Source organism: Pristiophorus japonicus, chromosome 17 (assembly GCF_044704955.1).
Source record: "Pristiophorus japonicus isolate sPriJap1 chromosome 17, sPriJap1.hap1, whole genome shotgun sequence".
Classification (NCBI taxonomy): domain Eukaryota; kingdom Metazoa; phylum Chordata; class Chondrichthyes; family Pristiophoridae; genus Pristiophorus; species Pristiophorus japonicus.
This window is the reverse complement of record NC_091993.1, coordinates 13653188-13667048: the sequence shown is the minus strand read 5'-3', so window position 1 is coordinate 13667048 and position 13861 is coordinate 13653188. Positions and strand designations below refer to the sequence as shown.

The window sequence follows — 13861 nt, the reverse complement described above, 5'->3', positions numbered from 1 at the left end:
GGTTGAATGGCCGACTCCTGCACCTGTTTTCTATGTTTCTATGTGCAGTACTTGACAGTGAGTTTTGATGCTGGGGAGATATCTGTCTGGTATTATCACTCATGGATATGAATGCCTGAACTATCGTGATGGCCTTGCTCAGGTCTAGGGATTCGGCAGACAGTAGCTTGCGAAGAATGACCTTGTGGCCGATGCCAAGCACAAAAAAGGCCCGCAGCATTTCCCGCAAAAATCCACAAATTCGCAAGTTCCCGCCAGGCGTGTCAGGTCGGCGATATAACTCGCCATGTCCTGGCCCTCGGAGCGATGGTGTAGAAGCGATACCCGGCCATTAAGACGCTGCCCTTCGGCTTGAGGTGGTTCCGAACCAGCATACACAACTCTGTATATGTCTTCTCCGCTGGTTTCTCCGGTGCCAGCAGATTCTTGATGAGGCCGTATATTGTGGACCCACACACGGTGAGGAGAATCGCCCTGCGCTTGATCGCTTTATCGTCCCCATCCAGCTCGTTGGCCACGAAGTACTGGTCGAGACACTCAACGAAGGCTTCCCAATCATCACCTTCTACAAATCTTTCTAAAATACCAATGGCAGCCATGACCATGTGAAAGTTCATAATCTGTTACTCGTCGCCAATTGTTAAGTATGGAAGAACTCCACAAGACTGAGTACTTTGAGCTAAAACTGATATCTCTTTAATACAACTCCAGAGTGCCTAAGCACCATGGCAGACAACCGTTTCTGCTCCCTTGCACGAGTTGTGCAGGTGACCCTTAGGCCTCCAACAGTTGCACCCTCTGGTGGCAAGTCCTAGACAGCTACAATGTTTACATACATAACAAAAAGCACCCACATTAAATATGGAGGGCGAATCTCAACAACAGCAATTATGTCGAAAGCCAGGAATAAACAAAACGGAACAGTGGCGGCCGTGGTATGAACGCATGTCCTGCAATCTTTGGTAGTGTTTCTTATCCCCAGAGATCAAACCCCACTTCCTATGCGTGGAACCACTGTAGTGTAACACGTCAGTGCTCTGCTCGGCAGTGCATCAGAGCGGCTGGAAATGCAAGTGTACTTAAAGATACGGACGATTCGAGCGCAACTTGTGGCAATGGTCGGCGTGCAGTGGGAAGTACAAGCAGCCTTTCTTCAGCCCTTTCGGCAGCTGACCTGTGTTAAACCAGTGTCTCCATCCATCCATCTCTCAGCCAGCCTGTGTCTGCCAATCTCTAGCCACAGTGCTCCGTCCACAGTCACAGTTCCTCTCTCTCTCTCTCTCTCTGTGTGTGGAGACTCGGGCGAGACCCAACCTACAGCAGCTCCGGCAGATCCCGCCTTCATTTCTGCAGCGAGTTGGTGGGGTGTGTGTGAGAGAGAGAGAGAGAGAGAGACGGGGAAACCCGGGACCCCGGTGAGTAGTGAGGTGATGTGAGTAGTGAGGTGTGGGTCTTCTACGTCCTCTCTACGTTCCCTTCCTGGGGCTTGAGGGCGGGGGAGCGAGGCAGGAAATCCGTTGAACACAAGTGCAATTGCAAGCCCAACCATGAACTTCTTCTATTCGAGTGGTTGAGCCTCCCGAAGTATCTTCTGCAATAAACGAAGAGCGGCGATTGGCTGGGGCTCTCCCTACCCCCGCTCACTTGAGATCCTGAACCCGCAGGCAACACTCGATTGCTGTGCTCCTCGGTGTAAAGAGGCAGGACTCGGACGTGGGAGCATTTCACGGTTTAAATGACTGATTATTGAAGGGTGGAAGACCTTGAAGTTCAATAGGAACGCGTGCGAGAAAGGCTTCGGTTTATGAACGGCAGCTTGCTGGTAAATATGTAAACAATTATTAGGACCCGCTCACCTCTACTTATCTGTATCCACTTACTGTTGTGGGGCATGCCAGTTTAACTTGACGCCTATAATCAGCCTGTAAAATAACTCTTCAGATCCCTTGGAGTGCATAAACAAGTTATTTTTTGAAACTTCAACACAGTGCCACTTTCGTCAAACCCCGGTGTGCACATCCTTAAGGAAAGGTAAGCCATCCTGAGGGTGGGTAGTGGTGTGCAGTTCTGGGCACCACTTTATCGTGGAGCTGTAGAAAGCTGCCTGGTAGATTCGCCAGGGTAATACCAGGGCCGATACAGTTCTGAGAGACTTGGAAAAGCTCGGGTTATATTCATTGGAACAGCGAGGCTGAGGAGGAGATCAAATTGTCTCTCTTATCAAAAGATACTGGCTTGTTACATAGTAAGAAAGGGGCATTCATTTAAGATCAGCATGAAGGAGAATATTAGAAGAATTTTTTACACTGAGTTATTAGAATACAAAATGCATTACCACAAGTGACTATTGAAGTCAAGTCAATCATGACATTCAAAAGGGAGCTAAATACATATTTGATGAAGAAATGTATAAAGGTTAAGCAGAAAGAAAAGATAGACTGGATTAATGTAGCTAACACTGATTTGATTTTAGCATGGGCACAATAGACTAATTGGCATCTTTCTGTGCTGAGATTGCTGTGTGCTGAAATGTTTATGAACATATTCTGCAATGTGTTACATGATGGAATTTATAGAGGGGTTCAGACAGCAATAGAAACAGCACGAGCAGAATGTGAATGCTTTGTCAAAATGATCCCAACTCCCAGATGGCTTGCAATACACCCCAGAGTCAACTCTTCTGTGCAACATACAAATCTTTGTTTCTAATTTTTTTTCCATGTCTTTAGGCAGACAGGGATACCGTAGACACTCAGCTCCGTCATGAAATTGTGCAGCTTGTATAAAGTGATATTTATTGAGATTTATTTTTACTGCTTGTAGCAGGGAATATTTGAGCTTGTATAGATGATAAATATATGCATAAATTGTGACACAATATATATGGAAAGACTGTAATAGTATTCCAAGGCAGCAGTAGATCCCGGGGTTGAGATGACTTGAATAAACTGCTCTGCTTATAGAATCATAGAATGATACAGCACAGAAAGAGGCCATTTGGCCCATTGCGCCTGCGCTCGCTCTTTGAAAGTGTGACACAATTAGTCCCACTCCCCGGCTCTGTCCCCATAGCAGTGTAAATCTTTTCCCTTCAAGTATTTATCCAATTCCCTTTTGAGAGATACTATTGAAGCTTCTGTGGTTTTGTGATGTTTTCTCAAATCTTCAATGTGGGAAGAAAGAAAGACTTGCATTTATATAGCGCCTTTCACGACCACCAGACGTCTCAAAGCACTTTACAGCCAATGAAGTACTTCTGAAATGCAGTCACTGTTGTAATGTGGGAAACGCCAACTTGCGCACAGCAAGCTCCCACAGACAGCAATGTGGTAATGACCAGATAATCTGTTTTTTGTTATCTTGATTGAGGGATAAATATTGCCAGGTTAGGCATCTCCTACTGTGTGTTACCCCCCTATCATCAGACAGGCATTGCTTGCCCAGACTCCCAGATGCTTCTCGGAGTCTGTGGTTATGAGTATTATGGGTGGGAATTCTCTCAAATGCTTCTTGCCTTGGGCTGTTGCTGCTTTGTTTTGCTGGTTGTTCACTGGTGGTTCTGCTCTTTGGCTGGAGGATGTGCATCATCTTCAAGAATTCAGCAAAAAAATTCAAGGAAAAATTCCAACTATTGATGTTTTACACATACTACTATCTGAATTCTTTTACTGACGGAGATTCCGACTAGGATTAAGGTAAAAGCCCATTATAGCAGACTTCAGAACAAAGTATTGTAAAGAGGGTGAGCTGCAGAGCACTATACAATGTATCACAATTGCTTGTATTATGTCTTCAGTGTATAGTTTATGAAAGCAATACTTTGTCACATTCAGATTTACTGTTGTCGCACGGTGAAACAAAACTGCCAATTTTTTTGGGGTAGTGTGTTTTGAGGGATAGTGAAAATTAAATCGAAAGCTGTGTTTAGATTAATAAATATTAACTGATTTTTTTTAAGTATTATTGTGATCTGTAGATGACGGAAAATCATGTTAACTTTGATGTAAGAGACATGGTTAATATATTATTACTTATAAGCCAGGAGTGAGTTGGAATAGCCAAATCTAGAGATATCAAAGGTATGAATGATGGTTTCAGCAGCAGAAGAGCTGAGGCAGGGGCGGAGGCGGGCAATGTTACGGAGGTGGAAAAAGGCGGTTTTAGTTATGCTGCGAAAATGTGGCTGGAAACTCATTTCAGGGCCAAATATAACACCTAGGGTGCGAACAGTCTTGTTCACCCTCAGATTGATGCTAGGGAGAGGGATGGAGTTAGTGGTTAGGGAACGCAGTTTGTGGCGGGGACCAAAGATAATGGCTTCGGTCTTCCCAATATTTAATTGGAGAAAATTTCTGCTCATCCAGTACTGGATGTCAGACAAGCAATCTGACAGTTTAGATACCAAGCAGGGGTCGAGAGAAATGGTGGAGAAGTAGAGCTGGGTGTCGTCTGTGTAGATAGAAACATAGACGTTTTTTAGAAATTTACAGTGCAGAAGGAGGCCATTTCGGCAAATCGTGTCCGCGCCGGCCGACAAAGAGCCGCACGGCCCTTTGTCAGTAGCCCTAAAGGTTACGTGCAAACCCATGAACAATAACGGAAAGGCAAAGAGCACCCAGCCCAACCAGTCCGTCCCACACTGCAACACCCCTTATACTAAAAACATCTGTGCTCCACTCCAACTGGAGCCATGTGATCTCCTGGGAGAGGCAAAAACCAGATTAAAAACCCAGGCCAATTTAGGGAGAAAAACTCTGGGAAAATTCCTCTCCAGCCCATCCAGGCGATATAAACTAGTCCAGGAGATCATCCAGGCAGTATTCTATTCCCTGCCGTACTTACCATCGTATTGCACCGACCAACAAAAGGTCATCTAGTCTAACCCCAATTAACAGCTCTAGGTCCGTAAGCCTGCAGGTTATGTCACTTGCCTAAGTGCCCATCCAACCATCTCTTAAAAGTGGTGAGGGTTTCTGCATCCACCACTCTTCCAGGCAGCGAGTTCCAGATCCCCACAACCTTCTGTGTAAAGAAGCCCCCCTCCCTCAAATCCCCTCTAAACCTTTCACCAACCACCTTAAAACTATGCCCCCTCATAATAGCCCCCTCCACCAATGGAAATCGACCCTTACGATCCACTATGTCCAGGCCCCTCAATATTTTGTACACCTCGAAGAGATCTCCTCTCAACTGCCTCTGTTCCAATGAGAACAAACCAAGCCTATCCAATCTGTCCTCATATCTATGATTCTCCATTCCAAGCAGCATCCTCCTCTGCACCCTCTCTAGTGCAATCACGTCCTTCCTATAATATGGTGACCAGAACTGTACGCAGTACTCCAAAGTATTATACAATTTAAGCATAATTTCCCTGCTCTTATATTCTATGTCTTGGCCAATAAAGGCAAGCATTCCGTATGCCTTTTTAACCACCTTGTCCACCTGGCCTACTACTTTCAGGGATCTGTGGACAAGCACTCCAAAGTCCCTTTGTTCATCTACACTATTAAGTGGCCAACCGTTTAATGTGTGTCCCTCTCCTTATTAGCCCTCCCAAAGTGCATCACCTCACACTTCTCTGAATTAAATTCCATTTGCCACTGCTCTGCCCACCTAACCAGCAGATTGATATCCTCCTGCAGCCCATGACTTGCCTCTTCATTATCAACCACACAGCCAATTTTAGTGTCGTCTGCAAACTTCTTAATCATACTTCCTATATTCAAATCTAAATCGTTGATATATACCACAAAAGCAAGTGACCCAGTACTGAGCCCTGCGGACCCCCACTGGAAACATCAATCATTACCCTTTGCTTCCAACCTCGAAGCCAATTTTGGATCCAACTTGCCACTTTGCCCTGGATCCCATGGCCTTTAACCTTCATGGCCAGTCTTGCATGCGGGACCTTATCAAAAGTCTTGCTAAAGTCCATATATACTACATCGTACATACTACTCTCATCGACCCTCTTGGTTACCTCCTCAAAAAATTCAATCAGGTTAGTCAAACACGATCTTCCCTTAACACGTCCGTGCTGACTGTCGCTAATTAATCCTTGCCTATCCAAATGCAGATTTATCCTGTCTTTCAGGATTTTTTCCAATAATTTTCCCACCACTGACGTTCGGTTGACAGGCCTGTAATTACTCGGCCTATCCCTTTTTCCCTTCTTAAACAAGGGTACTACATTAGCAGTCCTCTAATCCTCAGGCATCATGCCCAAATCCAAAGAGGACTGGAAAATGATGGTCAAGGCCTCTGCTATTTCCTCTTTTACTTCGCACAACAACCTAAGATGCATTTCATCTGGGCCTAGGGACTTATCTACTTTCAAAGCTGCTAAACTCCTTCATACTTCCTCTCTCACTATATTTATTTCATCCAGAATATCACACCCCTCCTCTATCGTAGTATCTGCATTATCTCTTTCCTTTGTGAAAACAGATGCAAAGTATTCGTTAAGAACCCTACCAACATCTTCCACCTCCACACAAAGATTACCCTCATGGTCTCTAATATGTCTTACCCTTTCCTTAGTTACCCTCTTACTCTTAATATATTTATAAAACATCTTGCGGTTTTCCTTAATTTTACTGGCCAAGAATTTCTCTTGCTCTCTCTTAGCATTCCTAATATCCTTTTTATAATTTTACCTATCTTTCTATATTCCTCTAAAGATTCTAAAGTATTTAGCTGTTGATATGTGACTCCGTGTTTTCGGGTAATATCGCCAAGGAACAGCATATAGATGAGAAATAAGAGGGGACCAAGGACAGATACTTGGGGGACACCAGAGCTAATGATGCGGGAGTGGGAAGTGAAGTCATTGTTGGAGATTTTCTGGCTAGGATTAGATAGATAAGAATGGAACCAGGCGAGTGCAGTCCCACCCAGCTGGACATTGATGGAGAGGCGTTGGAGGAAGATGGTGTGGTTCAGAAGGACGAGGAGGGATAGGTTACCTTTGTCACAGTCACAAAGGATGTAATTTGTGACTTTGATGAGAGCAGTTTCTGTACTGTGGCAGGGGCGAAAGCCAGATTGAAGGGATTCAAACATTGAATTCATGGAAAGATGATCTCGGATTTGGGAGACAACAATAAGTTCAAGTACTTTGGAGAGGAAAGGGAGGTTGGAGATGAGGCGATAGCTAGCAAGCAAAGTGGGGTCATGGGATGGTTTTTTGAGAGGGGTGATGACGGCAGATTTGAAGGCGAGGGAAACAGTACCTGAGGACACAGAACCGTTAACAATGCCGGCTAACATGGGAGCCAGAAAAGGAAGTTGGGTGGTCAGCAGTTTAGTGGGAATAGGGTCAAGGGAGCTGGAAGTGGGTCTCATGGATAAGATGAGTTTGGAGAGAGTAAGAGGGGAGATCAAAGAGAAACTAGAAAAAGATATGAGTTTAGGGCTAGGGCAGGAGGGAGCGTCAGATGAAGTTTGGTCCTGTGGGCTCAGTGAAGGAAGGGAACTCGCAGAGGCGGCTGATCGGATGGTCTCAATCTTTGATACAAAGAAGTCCATGAACTCTGCACTTGTTGGAGGTGAGTGTGGTGGAGACAGGGGAGAGGGGTTTAAGGAGACGGTTAGCAGTAGAGAATAGTAGACCTGGGGTTATTTTTGCAATCCAGAATGATCCTGGAATAGACAAGAGTAAGAACCAATAGTGTTTTATGTGTTCAAGTCAGATCTGGCAGTGAATGGCTAAACCAGTTGTCTGCCACATCCATCCAAATTTACACCCTTTTGACTTGAGGGAGCAAAGATGAGGGCTGTACAGCCATGAACTCATTGAATGGTGGCGCGGGCTCGAAGGGCCGAATGGTCCACTCCTGCACCTATTTTCTATGTTTCTATGTTTCTATGTACCAGGGGGAATGGTAAGGGTGGGAGAGAGAGTAATTATTTTAATAGGGACTCGGGCATCAAAGATGGTAGTGATATTGTGATTGAGCAGATCGGTGGCTGAAGAAAGGTCATTGTTAAAAGAAGGCAATAGAAATTGACAAATATTTGAAGATTGTGGTACATGTTATAATCTTTTATTTGCATTGCACAACAACTGATTTTTTCATTATATAATTTTGTAAATGTAATCCATGGATGTCGAGTATATTAGCATTGAACTGCAAGTTGTCTATAAATACTAAATCCAGAGGATGTAATAAAGCTTCACGGACATTGCAGGGTCAAGATAATGCAACAAATTGCAGGACTGCGGTTTAATTGCTTAAACATATTGTCCGGGAACATTCTCTGGAGTGTGAGGTTAAATATACAGTTATTTCTTACTGTCTTTCCATTGTCAATTCATTGTCTTTTTGCTGGAGGGATAGTGTGGCAGGTTGTGCATATGGTTGGCCCTTGGATCTTGAGCTTGGGGTGATATCGGACTTTATTTGGCTGGGTGAAGTAAAACATGATGTAATCTTGTGTACCAGTTTGCAGAGTGAGATATTTTTCTACTCCTGGCACCGACTGCCAGCGTTACATAGTCCTGGTTCCAAGTACAGCTCCATCACTTGCAAAGTAAAGTTCCTGTCGTCTGAACCAATGATGGGGAAGCTTTCCTCTGTTTGTTGTTAATCTGCTTAAAGAGGAAATGGTTGGTTAGGAAATCTCCTTCCTCAGTGTCTAAACGTGCAACCTCACCAGGGCACTGTATTTACTTCAGTCTGAACACTTTCATTTCTCCAGCTCCTTTTGGTGCCAGAGTGATCTTGCCAAATAGTGGTTTGTTTTGTCTATTAACTTGTGCCCATTAGTACTGCATTAAAGTCTCAACTGTTTTTCCTCTTCCCCCTGACTTTATTCATAGAAACTGAATACAGAACTCCAGCTGGGGTTTGACCAGGGCTCTGTACAACTCGAAGCATCGCTTCCTCACCTTTTGAATTCCTCTTTGTTTTGTAATACTTTACAATGTAAACCTTGATCTTTCACCCAAGTTCCTGAATGAAGTAGAATCCTTCAAACCAACCGAGATCTCATTCCATTTAGCTTGCATGAATCCTTCTCCCGATCTTCCAGTTGCAATAACTCGCTGTTCCACTTCATCCCTCAGATGAAGCTTTCTATTTGCTTAGTTGCACAGGTTACATGAGTACCTGCGCTAAGTGGGATGAATCATTTACAATGTCTGCTGATTCCAGCATAAACATGATTCAGCCTCAATCAGTTCCTTAACGCTGCACTGCAAGAGAGCAGTGTCAGGTTTAAAAAACTGATTATTCTGTTATACTAGGTGTAGTCCTGTAATGGGCCAGCGATGACCTCACGGGTTGTTTACAGCTCTTTTAACTCCTCGCCAATCTTTTCGTTAATTTTTCTTTCAACGCGTTGAACAAGACGAAGGGAAGCTTTTAAATGAAATTACACCCTTGCTCCCGGCGTCCACAAAACCCTCCAGTCCCTGTGGTCCCCACCAGTCGCAGAAGACCACGAGTGCATCCAGGGCCACTCGGGTCGGACAAGACAGAAGAAGATCCCATTTAAGTCCAAACCGTGTCGGCATTTGATTTCCAAAATATGAATTTAAAGAAAAAAAGACACTGACTTCCGCTGTTTTCACAGATTTCCTTTTCCTCCCCCGCAGCGAAGACGCAAGGATCCTGTGACCTGACCCCGTGCCTTTCTCTGACTATTGGCATGTCATCATCGCAAAGTTGTATCGTCTATTCCGGTAAGTTCCAGAGTTTTGGCATGTTTCCCACACATTTTGCACAGCGATGGAATTCCCGAACATTTAAATACAATGATTTAAGCACGAAGGACTCACTTAAGGATTTGAGTTGTGGTGCACAGAGTTGCTGAATGTGCTTTTCACAACTTGTGAACATGTCCCTAATTAAGATGATGGCTCTCGTTGGTTGGACCACTTTATATGGTGAAGATTATACACTGATGCTCAGTGATGAAGGCTGAGCAATTGTCATAATTGAAGGTTTTCATGCAAATGTGGACAGTAAAACTGTGGTCAGCCCACACCTTCAGTTCATTTTTAGTCAGCTAGTGTGATTTTTCCCCTTGGCCCAGTTCGTTAGAGTGTGGTGCTAATGATACCAAGATCGCGTGTTGGATCTCCATTTGGGCCACATACGCTTCTTCATTTTATGCTGATAGGACTAGATGAAGAGGGGTGGGTGCGAAGCATAAACGTCGGCGTAGATCAGTTGGGCCGAATAGCTTGTTTTTGTGCTGTTGACTCTCTGTATTTAAACACAAAAGGCACGAGGGCAATGTTCATGTCCGAGGGGTTAGTGCAGAGAAGAGCCAAGGCTGGTCCTTGGTATCGTGAGGATTGGATCATGAATAAAGACTGGAGAAACTGGGACACTTGGGAGGTAACTGAGGAGGAAATTTATAGAAGTATACAAGAGTATGGATACGCTAAATCTGGATCATGACTTCAAGGTAGGCCAAGACTGAGAAGGAAGGCTAAAACCGGTAAAGAACGCAATTTAGGCCAAATGGTAGGAAGAATGTCTTTGTACAAAACCATTTGGAATTGTTTCCCATTTATGGTAATAGTGAAAATATGAGATTAATTCAATATATCATTAGATGACATAATGACCTTTGCTAAAGGATGCTAAGATGTGTCAAATTGGTTCTCTTTATCAGTCTCTCTTTGTCAACCAGCCTGCAACCAGTAGCTAAAAAGGAGCAGTTGGCAAAACCACAGTTATGCTGTGGGCTGCAATTTGCATCCCTGCATAAACCAAATGTGAGACAGCCTCCTGGAAGAAGTCTTGTATGACTTTGTTTTAGTGTGAACGAAAATAAGATTGTGACCTGACCCCTGAGTTATGCTATCACATTTATCTTGCTGTGGAAACTCTGTGTTTCAGTGGGAAAGTGTCAGTCTAATTAACAAGTCTGCTTCAGACATAGTTTTGCAGTTCGATACATTTAAAGATGAAGCATTGATTGGAACTTCATGCTTGTGAGCCATCCAGCGTTTATGATGTGACCGTGAAAATCTGAGTTTGTAACTATCCTTCTGTTAAAGGTACCTATTAAACCAGTATAAGAACTATTGTATACAGGTTGCATTCAATGATGGGTTAATATATGGGAAACTCAACTGCTATGTCACGATTTTAATTTTCCATATCAGTATTTCATGTTTTAGTATGAATTTTCATAGAATCACAAAATCACAGAATAGTACAGCACAGAAGGGGGCCGTTTGGCCCATCGCTCTTTTGAAGAGCCGTTAGTCCCACTCTCCCGTTCTTTCCCCATATCCGTGGAATTTTTTCTCCTTCAAGTATTTATCAAATTCCCTTTTGAAGGCTACTAACTCCCGGTTAAGCAACGCCTCTATTTCAAAATTATCATCCTCGTTTTCAAATCCGTCGTGGCCTCGCCCCTCCCTATCTCTCTAATCTCCTCCAGCCCCACAACCCCCACCCCCGAGATGTCTGCGCTCCTCTAATTCTGCCCTCTTGAGCATCTCTGATTATAATCGCTCAACCATCGGTGTTTGTGCCTTTTGTTGCCTGGGCCCCAAGCTCTGGAACTCCCAGCCTAAACCCTCTGCTTTGCTACCCCTCGTTTCTTCAAGACGCTCCTTAAAACCTACCTCTTTGACCAAGCTGTTGGTTATCTGCCCTAATTTCTCCTTATAAGAACATAAGAACATAAGAAATAGGAACAGGAGTAGGCCATACGGCCCCTCGAGCCTGCTCCGCCATTCAAAAAGATCATGGCTGATCTGATCATGGACTCAGCTCCACTTCCCCGCCCGCTCCCCATAACCCCTTATCCCCTTATCGTTTAAGAAACTATCTATTTTTGTCTTAAATTTATTCAATGTTCCAGCTTCCACAGCTCTCTGAGGCAGTGAATTCCACAGATTTACAACCCTCTGAGAGAAGAAATTTCTCCTCGTCTCTGTTTTAAATGGATGGCCCCTTATTCTAAGATCATGCCCTCTAGTTCTAGTCTCCCCCATCAGTGGAAACATCCTCTCTGCATCCACCTTGTCAAGCCCCCTCATAATTTTATACGTTTTGATAAGATCACCTCTCATTCTTCTGAATCCCAATGAGTAGAGGCCCAACCTACTCAACCTTTCCTCATGTCAACCCCCTCACCCCGGGATTCGACCTTCTTTGAACTGCCTCCAAAGCAAGTATATCCTTTCATAAATATGGAAACCAAAACTGCATGCAGTATTCCAGGTGTGACCTCACCAACACCTTGTATAGCTGTAGCAAGACTTCCCTGCTTTAAACTCCGTCCCCTTTGCAATAAAGGCCAAGATACTGTTGGCCTTCCTGATCACTTGCTGTACCTGCATACTATCCTTTTGTGTTTCATGCACAAGTACCCCCAGGTCCCGCTGTACTGCAGCACTTTGTAATCTTTCTCCATTTAAATAATAACTTGTTCTTTGACTTTTTTCTGCCAAAGTGCATGACCTCACACTTTCTGACATTATACTCCATCTGCCAAATTTTTGCCCACTCACTTAGCCTGTCTATGTCCTTTTGCAGATTTTTTGTGTCCTCACACAATGTTTTTCCTCCCATCTTTGTATCGTCAGTAAACTTGGCTACATTACACTCGGTCCCTTCTTCCAAGTCGTTGATATAGATTGTAAATAGTATGTGGTTCGGTATGAAATTTTTTGTCTTATAACACATCTGTAAAGAGCCTTGGGACATTTTACTACATTAAAGGTGCTAAATAAATACAAGTTGTTGTGGCGCTGAAATCCCGGCCTCCCCGGGTCCGTACGGAGTGTGTACAGACCCGGGAAAGCATCGCAAAAGCCGGTTTTCAGCGCATAATGCGCATACGCTGAAAACCGGCTTTTCTGATCAGATCTTCTGTATCTCAGAAGCGAGGACATTTGCATGGGCAAGATTGCGGTATTTATCCATATCTTGCCCAGCAAATGTCCTCAAAATTCTTGCGCTTGATAAAAGCAGGAGCATAGTCTATTTTTACAGGCATAAGAATTTAAAACATACAAAAATATTAAATTAAATTTAAAAAAGATTATTTTTAAAAACGCTGCCCACTACATTACATTTATTTTTAACTATAATTAAAAAAACTTTTTAAAAACTCAGAATTTTTTTTTCTCCGATATATTTATTACCTTTAATTTCAATTAATTTTAATTAAGTGAGGTGTGTTTTTTATTTTTTATTATATATGTTTAGTGAGTTTGGTTTTGTTTTCTCATATTAATAGCAACGAGAACTCGTAGATACGGAGATCTCATTGCTATTAATGAGAAAGCGGTGGAATACTGTACCTGATTGGCTGAGCAGTCACATGTGACTGCACCTTCTACGTGGGAATCTGGAAGACGAGAGCGCGCTTTACAGCGCGGGAAGAGAAGGCCTCCTCACCGCAATCCCACGCTCCTGCCGGACCACCAGGTAATTTTGTAGAAATGTTTCAGGTTCCGCGGAGGCAATTGTCTCTGCAGGAAGCCTCCAACCGCAATTTCAGCCCCTGTATCTACCACCTTATCTGGCAGTGCATTCCAAATTGTAACCACTTGCCTTTTGTGACCTTTACCTCATTAACATAAGTCTTTGCATTTCTTGTTTGAAGAGTAGATGTCTGGGAGTTCCACTAGAAGACTGTAAAAGAAAGCTGCTTTTTCTGTCTTTATAATAAGTCACTGATTCTGACTTCGAGCATTTTTAACTTTACTCGGCAAACATTGTCACTGGCAATGCATTGTCGGTTTGGAGCTGTGTAATTACGTGAAGGCTTTGCCCTCTGCACTGATCAGTCAGTTGGAAATGTTATAGTAAAAAGAATAACTGAGCTGCGTGTCTGACTGGGAGAGATAACACACGGCTAGAGTTTCCAAATAACCCGCCAGCAT

The 13861-nt window shown here is 43.6% G+C and overlaps 1 protein-coding gene across 4 annotated transcripts in view; it reads left to right on the top strand.

The window, feature by feature from the left end:
* The first annotated feature begins 1356 nt into the window (after positions 1-1356).
* Positions 1357-13861, top strand: part of atp8b4 (ATPase phospholipid transporting 8B4) — a 279883-nt gene continuing 267378 nt past the window's right edge. For 2 of the 4 annotated variants that reach the window (XM_070858399.1, XM_070858402.1), the window contains exons 1-2: positions 1556-1822; positions 9599-9685. The gene's annotated coding sequence lies outside the window, so the exon portion shown is untranslated. Of the gene's footprint in view, positions 1416-1555; positions 1823-9576; positions 9686-13861 lie in introns of those variants that run through there. The other 2 variants (XM_070858401.1, XM_070858400.1) reach the window with 2 other exon arrangements.